The sequence below is a fragment of the Miscanthus floridulus genome, chromosome 19, assembly GCF_019320115.1.
Source record: "Miscanthus floridulus cultivar M001 chromosome 19, ASM1932011v1, whole genome shotgun sequence".
Classification (NCBI taxonomy): domain Eukaryota; kingdom Viridiplantae; phylum Streptophyta; class Magnoliopsida; order Poales; family Poaceae; genus Miscanthus; species Miscanthus floridulus.
In genome coordinates this window covers 77,013,818-77,032,344 of record NC_089598.1, presented here as the reverse complement: position 1 = coordinate 77,032,344, position 18,527 = coordinate 77,013,818, and positions in this window count along the sequence as shown.

The window sequence follows — 18,527 nt, the reverse complement described above, 5'->3', positions numbered from 1 at the left end:
TAAGGGGCATAGAAGTTGCCCTTTGCATTTCGGGCTTGATCTCGTTTCCATCTAGTGGGACCTGCAACCTCACCAAAAGCATGCCTCTGTGGTCCCTTTCATAGACTGTTGCTCGCCGATCACACCCATGTGTGGGCTGCTCATGCGCCCTCGCCACCCGCTCGTGTGACTATGTTTACACTACTTGTGCTCTTGCTGCCTATGCTCACCGATTGCCCTCAATCACCACCCATGCGCTCACGGTCCAAGTCGGTGCCGCACCGCCCGTGCACGCTGATCTGTTAGTTTTGCACTAGGGCGAATAGAACAGGACGGATAATAAGAAGAGGACGGAGGAGAAAGAAGTCTAGAATAGGGTTTGGAAGAGGATGGACCTAGGTACGTATTTGGAAATGGATGGAGTATAGTAGTAAATATCCAAAAATAATTCCATCACCAGACAAGTAAAAAACCACATTCAAAGTAAGAACACTTTGATTATTTTGTACATAGAAAAGTGCTTTGTTGGCTTGTCCAAACCACCTGGGCCGATTAGCTGCCCTTTGATCGACAACCTTATGCTAACCATATATATGCATTTCACATGCTTGTACATTATTATTATCATCATCTCCGGTCCAAGAATGTTGGCACTGTTAGTCTTTTCCATCTGGGACTAGTTGGACCAAAAGGATTGGAAAGATATCCGTCATGCATGATACAGTTTTAGACTTTGAGTGGACACAGGACTAGGATTATTTGATTTGATATAGTCACATCAAAATCAGTAATTCATGCATGTGCCTATTGTTGGAAGTTTGGCACAGATGATATATAGGGTCAAAAGAGTTCACACCGAACTAATGAAGTCGACTTTGGTTTTACTCCGATCCTCTTCATCAGTCATCGCAGCCTTGCAGGTGATGACCTGGAATGATATGGTGGTATCGATCGTTCTAGCTCGTCTCGATCGCGAGAGATATATATCTTTCACAGTGGGACTCACCAAACATTGACTGGACTGTGTAGATGCCTACTAGATGCATATATGGAGCCAAAGGATTCGCAATCGATCGGCCGGCTGGGATCCATGTTCGGTCCTATCCAGATTAATATAACTAGGTTTAGTTGATGCTTAGCGTCGATCCTAATCTTCCACCACAAGCACTTTTCACAATTTCGAACGCCGAGCTTACGGCCTGATTATTATTCCAGTTAGCACTAACTGTTGCATTGGTTGAATTTTTTTTCTTTAACATCGATACGATACCAACCCATTTGCGAGATTTGCATGGATACGGTCTACGGGTATTGCATAGATTATTAGCAGCTAGTAGTGATTATTTTGACTGATGAACGGCTGTCAAATGCTCGTTGAATAATCCGATGCTGCTGCCCCAGTGCCACTTGTTTCTGTTTTCATCATGGATAAATAAAATAGAGAAAGATGTTGGGCATACAAATGTAATTGATATGGAATCACCTGCTTTCATCGATATAATGGTAATTAATAATGACAAGATAATAGAGCTGAGTGTTGCTGCCATACAATTTGCTTTTATCTTTAGCTAATCTGCAAAAGAAAGTGAAGACATTGTACGAACGATCGATGCATTTTCTGTAAGATAATCCGCCCAACAGTGTCATTGATTCCTCTTGCTCCTCTTTATTTTTTTTTATAAATTACACAGTACGACGTAGACATTCACACACGCATGCACATTCACTCATATGAACATACGTACGTAAATTCTATCCCTATAATCACCCCGAAGGACTGAGTCGGCAGATCTTCATATTCACGAAGTCACCATAGGTGCCTCGTTGTCGACAGGGACGTCACGTACCACTGAAAACATAACACCGTTTAATTCTTGGATAAATCCAGAAAAATATGAGTACACTCCCAAAGAGAAGATCGTGGGAATGATCGATGCATTTCATTTCCTTCCTGGAAGATAGTCTCATGCTGAGGCCGAACTGTGCATGCGTCTGAGTGTTTGCATGGGCGTCGTCTGAGTGTTTGCTGACCGGGGGAACTCACAAGGCCGACTCGACCGATCTAGCCAATCAAGTAGCTGAAGGCAACGACATGGACGGGAGAAGAGAGAAGAAGGCTATGACCGGATGCCGACGATATTTTTCTTTTGAGCCTTTTGTCTCTAGGACATCCACAAAGTGTGGTTTTATGTAGGGCACACACTCGTCGCTTTGGTAAGGTAAACACTACGAAGTCATGGTTTTTATCCTAGACACACTTCTCATAATAGAAAAAATATTTTGCATCTTAGCAGGGGAGAGGGGTAGAGTAAATGGACCTATATACCCTTGCTACATTCCATGGTTGTGAGCCAAGCCGTGCTCACCGATACGGCCCCATCTGTAACAGAACCGACCAATTTATAAGAGCACAAGTATAAAATCAATCACTGGAGTGATCAAACTGTCATACTTGAACCCATATAAACCCGGTAGTCAACTGAAACCATGAAGGATTTCAAATCAACTTGCATACAACCAAGATCGTACATGATTCAACATAACAAGCCACATGCTACATCCATTTCACAAGTAGTTCACAAGTATCTCATACATCGGAGTTCACATAGTTATTACAACACGAGTTCACAAATAGCAGAAGCAAAGTAGTTGGAAACCATCACACACACTTAGTTCAAATACAAGCCAGTTCCATAGTCATATCCAACAAAAGCATTATGATAAGATAACATAGAAGATCATGCCCATGATCTAGTCTTCATCACCAGCAGGGTGGAGATAATACTTATAGTAACCGTTATAAAGCACACCATCTGCAATAAGAGGGAATAAACCCTGAGTATGAGAATGTACTCAGCTAGACTTACTCGTCGTAAACCAAAAATAAATGACACCAAGGAGTATGCAAGGCTTTATCGGTGGATCTCGCTTGACAACCATTTTGCATAAAAGCTTTAATGATACAAGAGCATAATTTAAATTATTAGTTAAGCAGCAAGTTACCAATATTAACCTGTCATCTAGATTAGCACCTGTACTAGAGCAAGCACTTGATTAGAATCCAAACATTAGTAACCATATCTGGCATAATGTTGTAACATCATCATCATCATTATAACCATCAAGTTCAATTAAGTGTCTCTACGTTGCCGCTGCTCGGTCAAGTTCTCACTATCCGGGAGAGATGGCGACTCGAATCGATTTCTACCCAGCTGGGGAATTATTCCTAACACACACCCAAGCAACATGATCAGTGGTCGCCTCGGGACACCTTTGTTACAGCTCAGGAACAAATTCGCGGGTCCAAGCAGCGCTGCACTCTCAGGGAATCCACTCTGCCAGGACGTTAATCTGCCCTTTGGACTTACGCCAATGGCTCCCCACACATCCTTACTACCGCCAGAGTGCGCACTTTCACTTCTCGACTTCCACCCTGAGTTGAGCTACTCGGCTTTGCGGTCGGAACGAGTTATCCGGCCAACTAAGTAATAGGCATGCGTTCAACATGACATGAGGACGTACAACGAATCGGTCCTTAACCGACACAGACAGGGATAGATCCACACCCAAGACCTCCATGTCTTGTTGCTTCAATATCGACATCCCGCCCGGTCTCCACTCATTATTAATACATGGTTATTTCCACGATAGCAAATATAGTCAACCGTGACCAAATATCATCCTATCTTGCAGGTGACAGAAAATCACCTGACTTTATCGATCTAAGCATGGCTAAGCATTGATTCGCTCCTGGGCCTAAATAGGATTTAGGGTACATTTACTGGACAAAGAATAGATAGATATGCAACAAGTGTTTGCATCCAACTCTTATCACTTAATGCATCAAACATATAAAGATACTTAAAGTAACATTTTTAAAGCATAGGAGACTTAGAATGCTCTGGGGCTTGTCTTTCAGAAAAGAGGAAGGTTGGTGATCGGGACACTCAAGAACTTCTTCGTTGGCTTCTCCTTTTGGGCCTGCACCTGTTGCTCCTGAACTTGCTGCTGCTCCTCCGGAAGTCCTTGTTCGAATTACAGAAGAGTGACTCCCTCCGAAACACCTATTGCATGCATATGCACAGCATAAGAGTCATGAATGCATAAGAGATGGAAGGTGATGATGAAATGTACAGCCATGTATAGATGGACACATGAATGACATGATGATATAAGATTAATATTTATTTTACTGAGTAGGTGCATATCTCTTCCTGAAAACAAGAACTACACACTCACCAAGCTCTAACAACGTAAGATAAAGTTGTTCATCTTCAGTAAGAGGTCTAGCACCTGTAACTAACAATTTCTCTTAATTAGCCTAAGCATATAAATCATCACATCAACTCATATAAAGTAATCAAGTCATTCACTGCATTCATAGATTCAAGGCTGTAAACAACAACTGCTAGTTTAACTCATAACTGGAGTTGTACTAACCCAAAAGACATGCAACAAGACAATCTGGAAAGCTTATGAAGTTAGCTACAATTTATATTTAATCATCTCAGCATGATTCTCAAGTTAACAAGGCTAAACAGGCACATTTATCAAATCGGGTCCAGAAATTCCAGAGACCAACTAGTTCTGAAGACCAACTTTGAACAGTCATAACTCACAAACTATTTGGCCAAATGCCTTGAAAATTTAACATGAGTTAGATAAGTGAGTTATCTACAACTTTGTTATAGACAAGATTTATAGCAAACATCATCTTCACCAAGTAATTTGCTTAACTCTAGAATCTATCCAGAAAAGTCACTATAAGTGCATTTTAGGGAAAATAATATTTCACTACATGCAAGAATGGTACTTAGAGCACCACCAATATTACCAACCATTAACATACCTCCAATGAGCACTAGAAACTATAGTGACCATTCCTAAATAAATTATTTTCATGCCTTTATTAATTTATTTAGATAATTAAGTGAAATAATAAACATATAGCAAAAGTGTATAGTAAATACCATAGAAATTACAGTAGCTTATAGATGTCTCCAATAGGCTACTATATAAATTTCATAGCATTTAAACAAGTAGAACATCCTACACAAAAATGACAAGCCAGTAGGGTTTAAAATAGCATAAATAGGAAATCCTATTGCAAAGTGTCAAACAATAGAATTCATATTTTTCTAAGCTACATCATAATACAAGAACACTGTGCAATAAATTTCATGCTCATTGGATACACATTTTTACCATGAAAAATAGCACAATAATCTAGCATTTATTCAAGATAAATAGTAAACTCCTATTTTCAACAAGATCACTGTGCAACAAATATTTTTCCCAGGTAGTACATGACAAGACAAGACCAACAAAATTAGAATCACATTTTTACCACTTTCCTAGCTCAAGTTATACATTTTACAAGATTGAAACCATTTAAAAAGCTTTTATCTAGCTCTATTTTATTCTTCTAAAAAATATTAAAAATAGTGCATTTCATATTTTTATCAAATACTACACTTCATGAGGAATCCAACAAAATTTGGTTCACTCGATTTGGACACTCCTAGCTCTAGATATCATTTTCCAAAGTTAGCACAAAATTCTGGAAAAGAAATAAACAAAACCTAACACTACAGACGTTGACACGAGGGACCCAACAGTCAGTGGACCCCACTGGTCAGTAACCCAGAGATAGGGGAGGTGGTTTGACCGGCGCTAGCTCACCGACGGCGAACATTCCGGTGAAACCGACCCCACCAACGTGATCCTCACTCTCTTCCACGTATATAGGTATAGTTGGTTGGCACGGAGGTGCACTGGAGATAGCTCGTCGTCGGCCATGGCGGCACGGCGGCGCTGCGCGGAGGTGCGCTGGCCATTCCCGACCACGATAGGTCTAGGCGAGGGGCGCAATAGCTCCGTGGTGACCACGCGGACCTATCTAGGCTACCTAGGGTTCAGGGTGAAAGCGTTGGCGAGGGTCGCCCGCGTGCACGGCGGTACGGCGGCGAGAGCATGGCGTCGTTTCCAACTCCGACGAGACTACGGTTCACCGTGAGGTCACCACTGAGGCTAGGCTACACCCTTAGCTAGTTCTAATGCGAAGAAGAAAGAGGAATGAGGAAGGGAGCAGAGTAGCGGTGAGCTCACCGTGACGGCGGCCATGGAGACAGCGAACTCCGGTAAGACAAGAACGGCGAAATTCGCTCTCACCGTGGCTTGCCCGGTCCAGCAACTACATCGAGCAGGTAGAGAGGAAGACGACGAAGCTATTGGCTAGCTGGAGGCGGCAATGGCGCAGTGGCGAGGGAGCTAGGCGGAGGCGGTGCTCTTGGCGGTAATGGTGGTGGCGCAACACTTGTTTTCGCGTGGCTCGGACGAGGTGAGGAGGAGCGGACGGGGTCAGCAAATGAATCAGCAGGCGCGGGGCGTTGTGGTTTCCTCGACAGACTGACTTGTGGGGGCGACGCCGGCGTACGGCTTCCACCTGGCGCGAGCGGCCAGCGCCCGGTCGGCCACGATGGCCCGTCCAAGATGGCCATCAGGCTCGACATCAAACGCCTGACAGTGCATTTTCACCCTCTCCTAATTCCTCAACCGTGGCGAGTTAGCAAAAGATACATAAATAAAAGTTGTAGAGCTACAAGATTGCTTTAGAAATCATCTTCTAATTCGCAATGGTTAGGAAGTTACATCATCACAAAGTAGGACACATAAAAACTGTAAACTCAGTTTGACTTAGAAAATTTCCTAAGTTTGAAAAACAGCACATCATTGATTTTTGTGATCAAAATTCAAGCATGTTAGGAGCTGAATTAACCTATGACCCAAAAATAAAAGTTGTTACACTACTCAAGTACTACAACTTTGCTTAAGGGTGCACAGCCATGCAAATACTCTATGCTATAGTTCAACTTGGGTCAAACATACATCATGAAAATGGTAATTTACACTATAGATATGACTTAGAGACCAAACTAGCCTTAGTCATGAATACCAAAGTTGTTCCATGTGATATTCTAAACAAGTTTAGGGTACCCCTAAGGCCCCACAAACATTTCATACATTAGTCACACATAAGTACTTCCTAGGTCAACCAAGCATGTCATCACTTAGGAGCTTAATTAGGTAAAGTCATCCACATGAACATTGTTCCATTAGGCATCCTAAGTATAGCTAAGGTGTTTTAGTAACCAAACATAACCACTTGCATTATCCACACATGATCATAAACATAGAATAACAAGGCATGTTTCACATGTTTCAATTGTGTGTTTCACATGTAAATGCTCATATATGAATGAATGATGCTTATGCTCATGCAATGCAAGTGCAATTATGCAAGCCTAATACCTAGGGTGTTACACCATCTAGCAACTCATTTGCTTCACCCTCATCTCTACCCGTATGCTCCTATGCTCCGACGATTTTTGCTCTGTCCTCTTGCCACCTAGCTTCACGTGTTGCAATAAAAATATTAAAAGGTGGGGGCAAGTTCAAGTGGAAAAAATAATATATGAACCAATTCACGTATTGCAATAAAAAATTAAGGCAAAAAAGTTATAATTAGGGTTGGACGAAAAACTCAAAACTAGGTAGCTCGCTCGATTCGACTCATTAGTGGCTCGGTAGTTGAGCTAGCACTTCAGCTCGTATACTTAATTGGTTGATTGATGGCTGGACCTAGACCTGAACCTATAAACTTGGGAGCTAAGGCAGCTCAAGCCCGTAAAAGAGCCAAGTCGAGCCAAGCTAGGCGGTGGCTGTTTGATTGTCTATATGAGCAGATGCAACTTGACTATACCATGTGTTAGTGATGCGTGAACCCCTTCAGCTCATCCTGCATCGACACATGCAACGCGGGACAATTGATTTTGTTCTATAATTGACATGTGCAGCGCGGGACTACCTTGTGTTATAAAATCGTATTCTCTACATGCATAATGATTATGTTCTACTAAAACTACTGACAAGCAAATAGAAATATGTTATCGTTAAAATCTAGTAGATATCTGAATGTCAAGTCAGATTGGAGACATTCGTTTTGCATTTGTATATGATAATATCTGTGTATTCGAATTAAAATATGATAAATAGGTTCTATCCGTATTTGATTTCATACGAATCCGATCCGAATCAGTTCCTACCTTAGCAGATGCACACGGAGGTGGATGGTCAAGCCCGACCAAGGTGAGCGTGTTGCCGCGTGTGGCAACGCCAAGTGCAAAGGAGGAACAACAACAAGGGTAGAAGCATCCACTCACCATACTCTTGGTCAAAAACGATTAAATAATAGATATAGTGTGCCGTAAACAAAAGCCATTATTTTGTGGTGTCCCGGAGACTAAATCCAACAAAAACGGTGTGCCATGCACAAAACCACGCTTTATGGGTGTCACGTGGACAAAATTCTCTTTTCATTTTTTTTTGACCCTGCGCGCTGCCCGGGTACTGCTGCTCGTGTTGTTACTGTCGGGCTGTCAGTCAACAATGACGGCCATGGCCATGCCCTACAGAGCTGTAGTACGTGTCCTTCATCAATTATCAAGAATGCGTACGTCTGGCGTATATGCACCGATTAATGGATGGGCGGAAGTCGCTGCGTTCTAGAACCAAGCACGGAAAAAACAACAACATTCGAGTCTCGTTTGTAGCATGCAAATGGCAGAGTAACAAACTATGTCCACAACTGATCACCATAGAAATCCCGTGAAACTAGCATCGGTATATATCCATCCAAATTGTAGTAAGCTCACAGAAAGTCACAAACCCAGCCTTTCCAGGCTTACCTGAACGCCGAAATACCATAACCAAACGTTTTTTTCTTCTAATTATTATATATACTCTAACGACAAACTTTTCTATGAAAAATCAATAGAAATTTGACTTTTTGAGTCGTCCCGTCCAAATCAGATAATCCAAATCAACCATATAGCCATATAAAAAAAAAGGATAGTTATATATGCCGTTGCCCCTCACTAAGATGACTAATTTGCTTTGTGCTATCACGCTATTAGAGTTGCTCCTCATTTGGAATCAACCGCTCCACTGCTGCTACTTTCTTATGAACTGGTCCCCACTTTTATTTATATTTGTTTAATCTTATCTCAAAAAATAGAGGAATTTGTAGGCTTTCCCTTCTAAAGTATAATTACTCTAGCTTTTCTAAATATATAGTTTGGGAAATTATTTCCTACTCCCAGGATGTAGTTACTCACATGTGTATATCTTATAGTGTATATGACAAGACAAAGTATACGTTGGAGTATATGATCATACTAGACTATTTAGGATAGTACGTATGTCAAGTATGCAATTATACATAGAGTATATGGTTATACTTGTTTTATATAATACCAAATATATTAAAAATATAGGCTCTTTCGAGAAAGCTCCACGTATGGAGTATCTTAAAATGAGTATATAAACATACTCAAACTGATAAACGAATATACAATATGGTTTATTGAAGACGGGAGTCACTACTCCTAGGAGTAGGAAAAATGTACTATGTATTTAGAAATGCTAGAATTATTTATAGTTTGGAACAGAGGAAATAGTTTTCGAGAAAGCAAGCAGACAAGTTTAGCAAACCAAAGTAAAGATCCGATCCTAGCCCATTGGACCCATATATGTTACACTTCCTACAAATCTAAGTTCCAGGCATCTGTCTCCATCGGCCAGGTTTTCACCTAAACAATAAGCAAATGCTTACATATCATTTGCTGCTTATTCAGGCTAAAAGATATTTTAATGAGATAGATGATCGATTAAATGGACATGACCGACCACCACGTAGTGTTTAAATGGGCTAATAATCATTTAGGGGAACGATGGCATTAGCTTCCACCTGACTCAACATCCTCGCAACATGTCTTCTCTGAATTGTCCACTATTTCTCCTTTTCCATCGTAAACCCAGTGACCTCCTCTGTGGTCCTCTGATGAGGACACCACTCTTTCTGATACAGACGTCGTTCCTCCAACCACAACTCTGCAAGGACCCGTTACTATATCTTAAGCACAACAATTAAAATTACAAATGAGTTAGTTCCTAAGTGATCCTTTTTGTGGTTATAAGTATAAATTACTACCTAATGATGCTATTATTCTAAAAAATATTGGAGAGGATCAAGAAAGACTTGGAGAAAGGCTCATCGGCGGAGTGGACCAAATGGAGACACATTGTCCCACTCGAGTTAGAGTCCATCTCGGATTTCATGAGTAGGCCCCGCTAAAAACGTCGTCCAAGATGCAATGGACTCCGATTTTGATGTCTAAATATCCACGGAAAGCTAAGGAGATAAGTTTTGCAATGCAACCTAAATCAAGTTAAAACTCCTTGAGTCAATGAAAATCGTCTAAATAAGTGGGCATCTAGAATCTATCGGGTGCTGCTTTTGGGACAATGCCTCCATCACATTAGTACCAAACTGACCATCCCGCTAGTACATAAATAATTTTTACAGGCACCACCTATTCTTTTTAAGGACGGTTTACTTTGTAACTAGCTCTGAGAACACTACAACTTATAAATTGACCCTGGAAATACATTTTCAGGGCGGCCGGCTTAAGAGAGCCGCTCTTGAAAGTATGATTTTTATGGACTGTTGCTTATATCAATTGTCTCTAAAAATGGGTGATTTCTAGGGACCCCCAAGAAATTGATTTTCAAAGGCATCTGACTAAGTGAACTACTTCACCCCCAAACTATAAAACCGGATTTTCTACATCTTGAACTTTTCAAAACCGGTCAAATAACCCCCCAAGCGGTTTTGGGACGGTGGTTTTGCTACAGTGACGGTGGTTTTGTATTTTCCCTTTTTATTTATTCCCGCTAAATCTTTGAAAAATCATAGTAAATCAGAGAAAAATCATAGAATGAAAAAAATCCAATTTTGCTGGACTTCACATGAGTAGATCTACACAGTGAACATATAATATGGTTTTCTTTAGTACAAAGTTTTTGTTGTAGATCTATGCTTTTCTGTAATATAATAGAATAATTCATAGCTGTAGCTTCTATGGTCCAATTGAGGTGAAATTTTTATGGTGGGATAATTATTTTATGCTTGAATTATAGTAAAAATTCCATACCCAATGGATCATAAATAACTTAGTTATAGATAAAGCATAGATTTAACAAGTATAAACCGAAATGAATCTATAACTAAGTTATGCATGATCCAATAATGTAACACCCTCGGTGTTACATTGTACTATTTTTGCTAAAACACTGCATGAGCATCTTACTTGTATGTGAATGTGTGTAATCTAGGGTATAAATCAATTCTTAAAAATTAAAACATTCATTTGAAACGTGAACCGAATGTTACATGGTAGGTCACGTTGTATCGCTTAGACGGGGAATTACTCGCGGTCGGGATCGAGAGTCACTAGCTAGCTTAGTGGGCAGCTTGGAAACCGAAAGTGACGCGAATCCGAACAAAGGACTCAGTCGTTTCTTAAGTCGAAGGGTGTGTCGATGAGGCATAGTTCGGATATTTTTAGGAGAGGATCGGCTTAAGAAGTGGCGAGGTGTTTTAGATTAGTTTGATAGCCCTATATACCCTCTGGAGCATAGAACAACTGGTTTGGCGTTTGGAGCATCGGGTTCGAGTTTTTGAGCCACTTTAAAAAGCGTGCACGACACATTGTCTATCTCCGGGTGCGGTCACCACCTCTGCTCGGCCTAGCACCGCTGCTGGCCTGCCCAGCGCGCGCTGCCACGCCGGCCACGTCCCCACTGCTGCGCCTTGGTACGCGCTCGTGCACGCCGCACGCGTCCAGACGCGCTACCCACCCGACGTCGCCGCTCGCTCACTGGCGGAGGCCAGTTGTAACACCATAAAATTTGTCTCTTTGAAAATAGAGCTAAATTGATTTATTTATATATTTTTGTGTTCATGAAAATATAGGAAAATAAAGATTTTCATTGAATTAAAATTTATCATAGGGTGTAGCAACATTTTTGTGCATACATGCTGGTGCATATATTTTATTGTGATGTATGCTTGTTGTTTGACTTTGTGATGAGAGTGACCAAACTTTTCAAATCGCGTTAGTAAGTCGTTTATCTTTTTCGACTTGTCGTTGTCTTTTTCCTATAATCAAATTCCTTATTTCTCAGCTCAAGTTTCGTTTGGAAGCTTCCGAAAGTATTTACTTTGTAACCCAAATCACTTCTTTCAGTTTCTCGCCAATGAACCAATCTCTAAAAACTTCACGAAACTTTTCCGGTTTCTTCTAGAATTTGTTCCCACTTGTTTATGAGCATAGTCTAATTTTTAGATGCTCTAAATTATCTTCTGGTGAGCCTTAAATATTTTATTTAGGTTGCTCATATTCTAAAATATCTCTGAGAATTTTTCCCAAATATTCGGAGCCTTCAGAGTATTTTTCGTGACTTAAAAATCAATTCTGGACTTTTCTAGAATTATTTTATCCATGAAAACAATTGATTCCGAAAATAATAAAATCCCTAAGTTTTTCTAATGCCTTAAGGCCCATGTCTTTATTTACTAATGAGCTTTAATAATTAGTTAGGCCTATTAGCAAAGGTGGATGGTGCAACGTCAATTAGTACCATATTACTAGTTGTTGTAGATGTGAGGAGTTTTCCTCCCTATTTATATGTACCAATCCATCCCTTGGAAAAATTCCATCAAAACTACCGAATTGGGAGCTTCTGGTTCCGAAGTCCTAGCCCCGGTTGGCCCCGACGTCGCTCCGTGGCAATGCAGCTACTCGTTGATGGTGCCGCACCGTGCGTACGCGCTGACACTGCCAACGTCCATCGTTGTCGTTCAACGTGGCTTCTGTTTGTTTCGCTGCAGACATATTCTGTCCATGGGATCGGCAACCTCCTTGCTCCACTGCCCTGCGAGCCCCAGCAGCATAGCTGCCGTCCAACCCACCTGCAGTTCATCGGACATGGAGTTCGGCAGCTTGTTGCTTCATTCAATGCTGTTGCCTACGTACAGTTTCTATGCAACCTGGTGTCCGACCCGTTCTGGAGTTCTATCGCCCGATCTGTTCCGACTTCAGCATTGCTCTTCTTTGGTAAGAAACCGTGCACGATGGATCTCTCTATTTTTTTTATCTGTTCATTCACATCACCGGCCGTGGCGCATGGCAGCACCGTGCAATGCTCTGCATGTTCGTAGCTGATTCCGATTAGCTTGATGACATCAATCGATGACATCATGTATGTTTTGTGGCCGTTTTTCATTACGAGAATAAATCTAGAAATACTATAGAAATACACATAAATATAAACACTCATCGTGAGACGTCCATTCCAGTAGCATAGCTTTGAGCCGACGTGGTCTACGTGTCGATATTTATGTGCCACATGCTTTTGTAATATATTTATTTGAATATCAAATTGGTTAATGATTATGCAAACATGTTTCTAAATAAAACCAATTTAGGGCGAGGTCGATCATTTTATATTTAACTGTTAACTTGATTAAAGTCAAATTAAATGTGTTTCAGTATATTATGCCTATGCTAAACATGGACATATCATATTCGTTTGGATAGTTTCACGTGCACTCGTCTTTCGATAAGTTAAAGTTTAATAATTTGATCGCGTGCTTATAATTAAAATATAATTAATTATACTTTAGTTTTCTTTATTCAAATATAAATTTGACTTATCGAATATGTACTTTCACTCGCTGAAAATTCTTCTAAAGTTAGCATGTTCACGCCGTAGCTTTTCGGCTTGTTCTTCCATATATAGTTACATACCAAATTGATTAAATGTTATTAGTTTTATAATAAAAACAATATAGGTTTAACGTTCCCCTTTTATATATCAAATGTTAATTTGATTTATTAGAACATGAATATATTTAATTTATACCCCGCTTGGTCTAAACACGTTAGGCATGAATCTCGTTTAAATTCTTATCATGAATAATGTTTGTTTGCTTATAACGATTCTTCAAAATAAAATATGACTAGACTGAACTCGGTGTTTTAATTAAAAAAAATAATATAAATTGACTAAGTTATATTCTGCACATGATCCTATGTAATTAAAAGTAAACCATGTGCCTATTCTTTTCTTTTATAATATAAAACTCCCGGCCATCGTCTCTTGTTCATCGTAGTTCCGGTTAGAGTGTTTCTCCCGTCTGTGTGATCGTAGCAATGCGTATGTTGGTTTTCAAACATTTTTATTGATTGGTGTATTGTTCTAATCTACTATGTTTGCAATGCATGTTTGTTCGGATGCTTGTGTGGTGTCTTGTGATCGGTCTCAGTCGGTGAGTTTTGCGTTGGTGATCTATAAGAAGTTGGAGATCAAGAAGAAGAAGAAGAAAACGTTGAAGATTAGAGCTTACCGAAGGATCGGTGTTAAAGGCAAGTATAGCTTGGGTTTTCTTTCTGTGATCATGATCTTGAAACTTGATTAATGAATATGCTATAAACATAAACAAGATGACTTTTTAGCAACATAAGGACTTGTCTTGTAAGTGATCATCCGGGACTTACAGTACAGCTGTGAGGGCTATATGGCTCTGGCTTTAGCTCAGTATGAGGTCTTTTTCTAGCCGGCTTAGAGGATACTGCGAGTTGGGTATAGGACAGCCTCTGTCCTGTTGAGCCTAGCTATGGAAGTGGCCTTTTATTTTTTTTGGAAGGGGGGTTCCTATATCTGATGACCCTGCGGCCCTTCCCGGTTAGACGGAACCTTTGAAAGGCTTCATAGTGAACCCTGCCGGCCTTCCTTGGTAGTGGGTTAAGAGGCTGATCACCTCGGGCGAAAGGGCAAATCATGACTCACAGTAAAAGTGTACACCTCTGCGCAGAGTTTAATAAACTGGTATACTAGCCGTGCTCACGGATACGAGCGGCCTTGGAACCCTTACATAAGGGATGATGACTTTTACTTGTTAAGATGATCATTTATGTCAATTGTTTAAGATATTTATTATTTAATTATACTTGATCATGTGGTTATGGAATACACTACCTTGTTGCTATATTTGCTGAGTTCGACATGGACTCACTCTTGCAATTTCCCCCACACCTCAGGCCGGATAACAGTTTGTCAGAGACTTGAGAAGTTAGGCTTGTGATCAACCAGTCAGTTTGGATCCAGTGGAGTGAAGTCTGCACCCGGGGATCAGAGTTGTCTATCTGTTGATTGCTTTCTAAGGTTATCTCCTTTGCTAAGTTCGCTATATATTAAGCATTACGATTTGATACTGCCCTTCATTTGTAGCTATATGTGAGATTTGATTTCCAGGGCTCACATATGGTGTGCATTCGGCTTTGTCCTTGAAACCGGGTGTTATAAGTGGTATCAGAGCAATGCTGACTGTAAGACGCAAGCCTAGTTAGCACTGGTCGATTTGTAAAGCTTACTTTGCTATAAAACTAATTTTTCCATCTCCTTGGATCATTGATTTGCTATTTCTCATCCTTGTCTTATTGTCTCCCCCTTGATAGCTTCCTTTGAGCTAATGCTTCTTATCCCCTTTTGGTTTATTGTTTTTTTTGGTTTACTAAAAATTTCTGATAGACATCATGTTCAAATTGACGATGACCTTTCATCATCTATAATCCACACTTTAGGATGACCACCATAGTCGAAGAATGCACGAGTAGTCTCGGTGTTGTGCTGCGTGTTGTTTACTTGTTTTGTTTGGTGTGTTGCTTGTGTGTCATCCATGTTCTCTAAGGAAGACCGCAAAAGTAAGGTTTAGAAGTCAAGCAAAGTCCTTGTTAAGTGGGGTAGTGTCTCCTGCCAACAATAACAAGTCCTGGGTATCTCAAAGCGACAAGACATGAAGAATTAAAGATTAAACTTTATCTTTCTTGTCATCTTTTGGCTAACCCCAATCCATGTCATATATCACATCAATCTCAAATCAATGGAGCATGAAGACACGAAGATTAGTCTTACCCGTCTCTCTAGTCGTTAAATCTCGTTTCTACCATATTCTGTCTTTTCGGAGCAGTTTGTCTTTCTCAGCTTATACCTCTATTTTTGGGTTACCAAAAATAATGAAAAACATCTAGACAACAGTAGACTTCATTATCTTTCTCTGGCCGCAAGAATCACTCTCATAGCTATTATATATTTGGAGTTATGAAAATCACAAGATGATGCATCTGTGCTGTCAGAAATCTGGAGCAGTCTGTGGTATTCTGGTCATAACGCGATTTTGGTTCTTGCAAAGTATATAAAATTTTTCTGGGAATAACTAGACTTCCGTATCTTTCATATGCCTCTGGAATTACTATCATAGCTGTTTTCTTTTGGGAGATATAATCATCTCAATTGGAAGTTTTTGCGTAGTCTGAATCCTGGAACAGTTTCTGTTATGCGCTGTTTTTGACCAAGTTAACTACAGAATCTTGAAAAGTGTTCTATAAGAACGTTGTAGAGAATTTAATAAGCTTTCTAACGGTATAAAGTACGACTTCATTGGATTTACAGAACAGGAGTTATAGCAGTTTTTCTGCACTGCTGTTTTTCTGCTCGTGGGTAAGCTGAGGTTACTTGTTCCCACTTATGCATCTGAGTTTCCCTTCATATCAAAAGGTCATTATGATTGAAGAATCACATAGGCGAAGATTCAAGCTACTTAATGGCATCCCCTAGTGGATCTTTTGTAGCCATGTTGAAGAAGTTGCAAGACGAAGATTTCATGCCCTCTGGTGCTTCAAGGTACAGTTATCTCTATAATTAGAAGTCTATCCATGTGTAAGTGTCCTTTGCTTGAGATCAGTAATTTGTTGGGTCGTCTAAAAGAAGCTCAGGAGTTCAACCTTCATCATACTGAAGACAAGTGGCATTGATGACATAAGAAGGATATATTGGATGTCTATATTTGGTTCTATGGAGACTTAACACCTCAACGCTTACACCAAGCTTAGCAAGTGAATTTTGGTTGAAGGAAGTTCTCTTCTCGGTTAAGATATCTCTCATGATGGAAGTACACAGAGAAAAACTCAAGAAAGAGGTGTTAAGTTGAAACCCATCGAAGGATGTGAGATTCAGAGTATCATGCTAAAGAAAAGCCACTACCCAAGGATCAGGGAAGGCATTATAATCATGGATGTAAGAGTGACATCTATCTGGATTATAAGAATTTGAACGCCACGTTCGCATAGTTGGTTTCGATCTCGTGACATCATCATTAGGTAAGAGTTGATAAGTGAAAAGTGAAGATTTGCATGTCAACTTTATCTTTCCATCTAATCTCTCCGAATCTCGGGACGAGATTCTTGTTAAGTGGGGTAGAATTGTAACACCCTAAAATTTGTCTCTTTGAAAATAGAGCTAAATTGATTTATTTATATATTTTTGTGTTCATGAAAATATAGGAAAATAAAGATTTTCATTGAATTAAAATTTATCATAGGGTGTAGCAACATTTTTGTGCATACATGCTGGTGCATATATTTTATTGTGATGTATGCTTGTTGTTTGACTTTGTGATGAGAGTGACCAAACTTTTCAAATCGCGTTAGTAAGTCGTTTATCTTTTTTGACTTGTCGTTGTCTTTTTCCTATAATCAAATTCCTTATTTCTCAGCTCAAGTTTCGTTTGGAAGCTTCCGAAAGTATTTACTTTGTAACCCAAATCACTTCTTTCAGTTTCTCGCCAATGAACCAATCTCTAAAAACTTCACGAAACTTTTCCGGTTTCTTCTAGAATTTGTTCCCACTTGTTTATGAGCATAGTCTAATTTTTAGATGCTCTAAATTATCTTCTGGTGAGCCTTAAATATTTTATTTAGGTTGCTCATATTCTAAAATATCTCTGAGAATTTTTCCCAAATATTCGGAGCCTTCAGAGTATTTTTCGTGACTTAAAAATCAATTCTGGACTTTTCTAGAATTATTTTATCCATGAAAACAATTGATTCCGAAAATAATAAAATCCCTAAGTTTTTCTAATGCCTTAAGGCCCATGTCTTTATTTACTAATGAGCTTTAATAATTAGTTAGGCCTATTAGCAAAGGTGGATGGTGCAACGTCAATTAGTACCATATTACTAGTTGTTGTAGATGTGAGGAGTTTTCCTCCCTATTTATATGTACCAATCCATCCCTTGGAAAAATTCCATCAAAACTACCGAATTGGGAGCTTCTGGTTCCGAAGTCCTAGCCCCGGTTGGCCCCGACGTCGCTCCGTGGCAATGCAGCTACTCGTTGATGGTGCCGCACCGTGCGTACGCGCTGACACTGCCAACGTCCATCGTCAACGTCGATTTCAGCAAGGCTAAGCCTTTGTCGTTCAACGTGGCTTCTGTTTGTTTCGCTGCAGACATATTCTGTCCATGGGATCGGCAACCTCCTTGCTCCACTGCCCTGCGAGCCCCAGCAGCATAGCTGCCGTCCAACCCACCTGCAGTTCATCGGACATGGAGTTCGGCAGCTTGTTGCTTCATTCAATGCTGTTGCCTACGTACAGTTTCTATGCAACCTGGTGTCCGACCCGTTCTGGAGTTCTATCGCCCGATCTGTTCCGACTTCAGCATTGCTCTTCTTTGGTAAGAAACCGTGCACGATGGATCTCTCTATTTTTTTTATCTGTTCATTCACATCACCGGCCGTGGCGC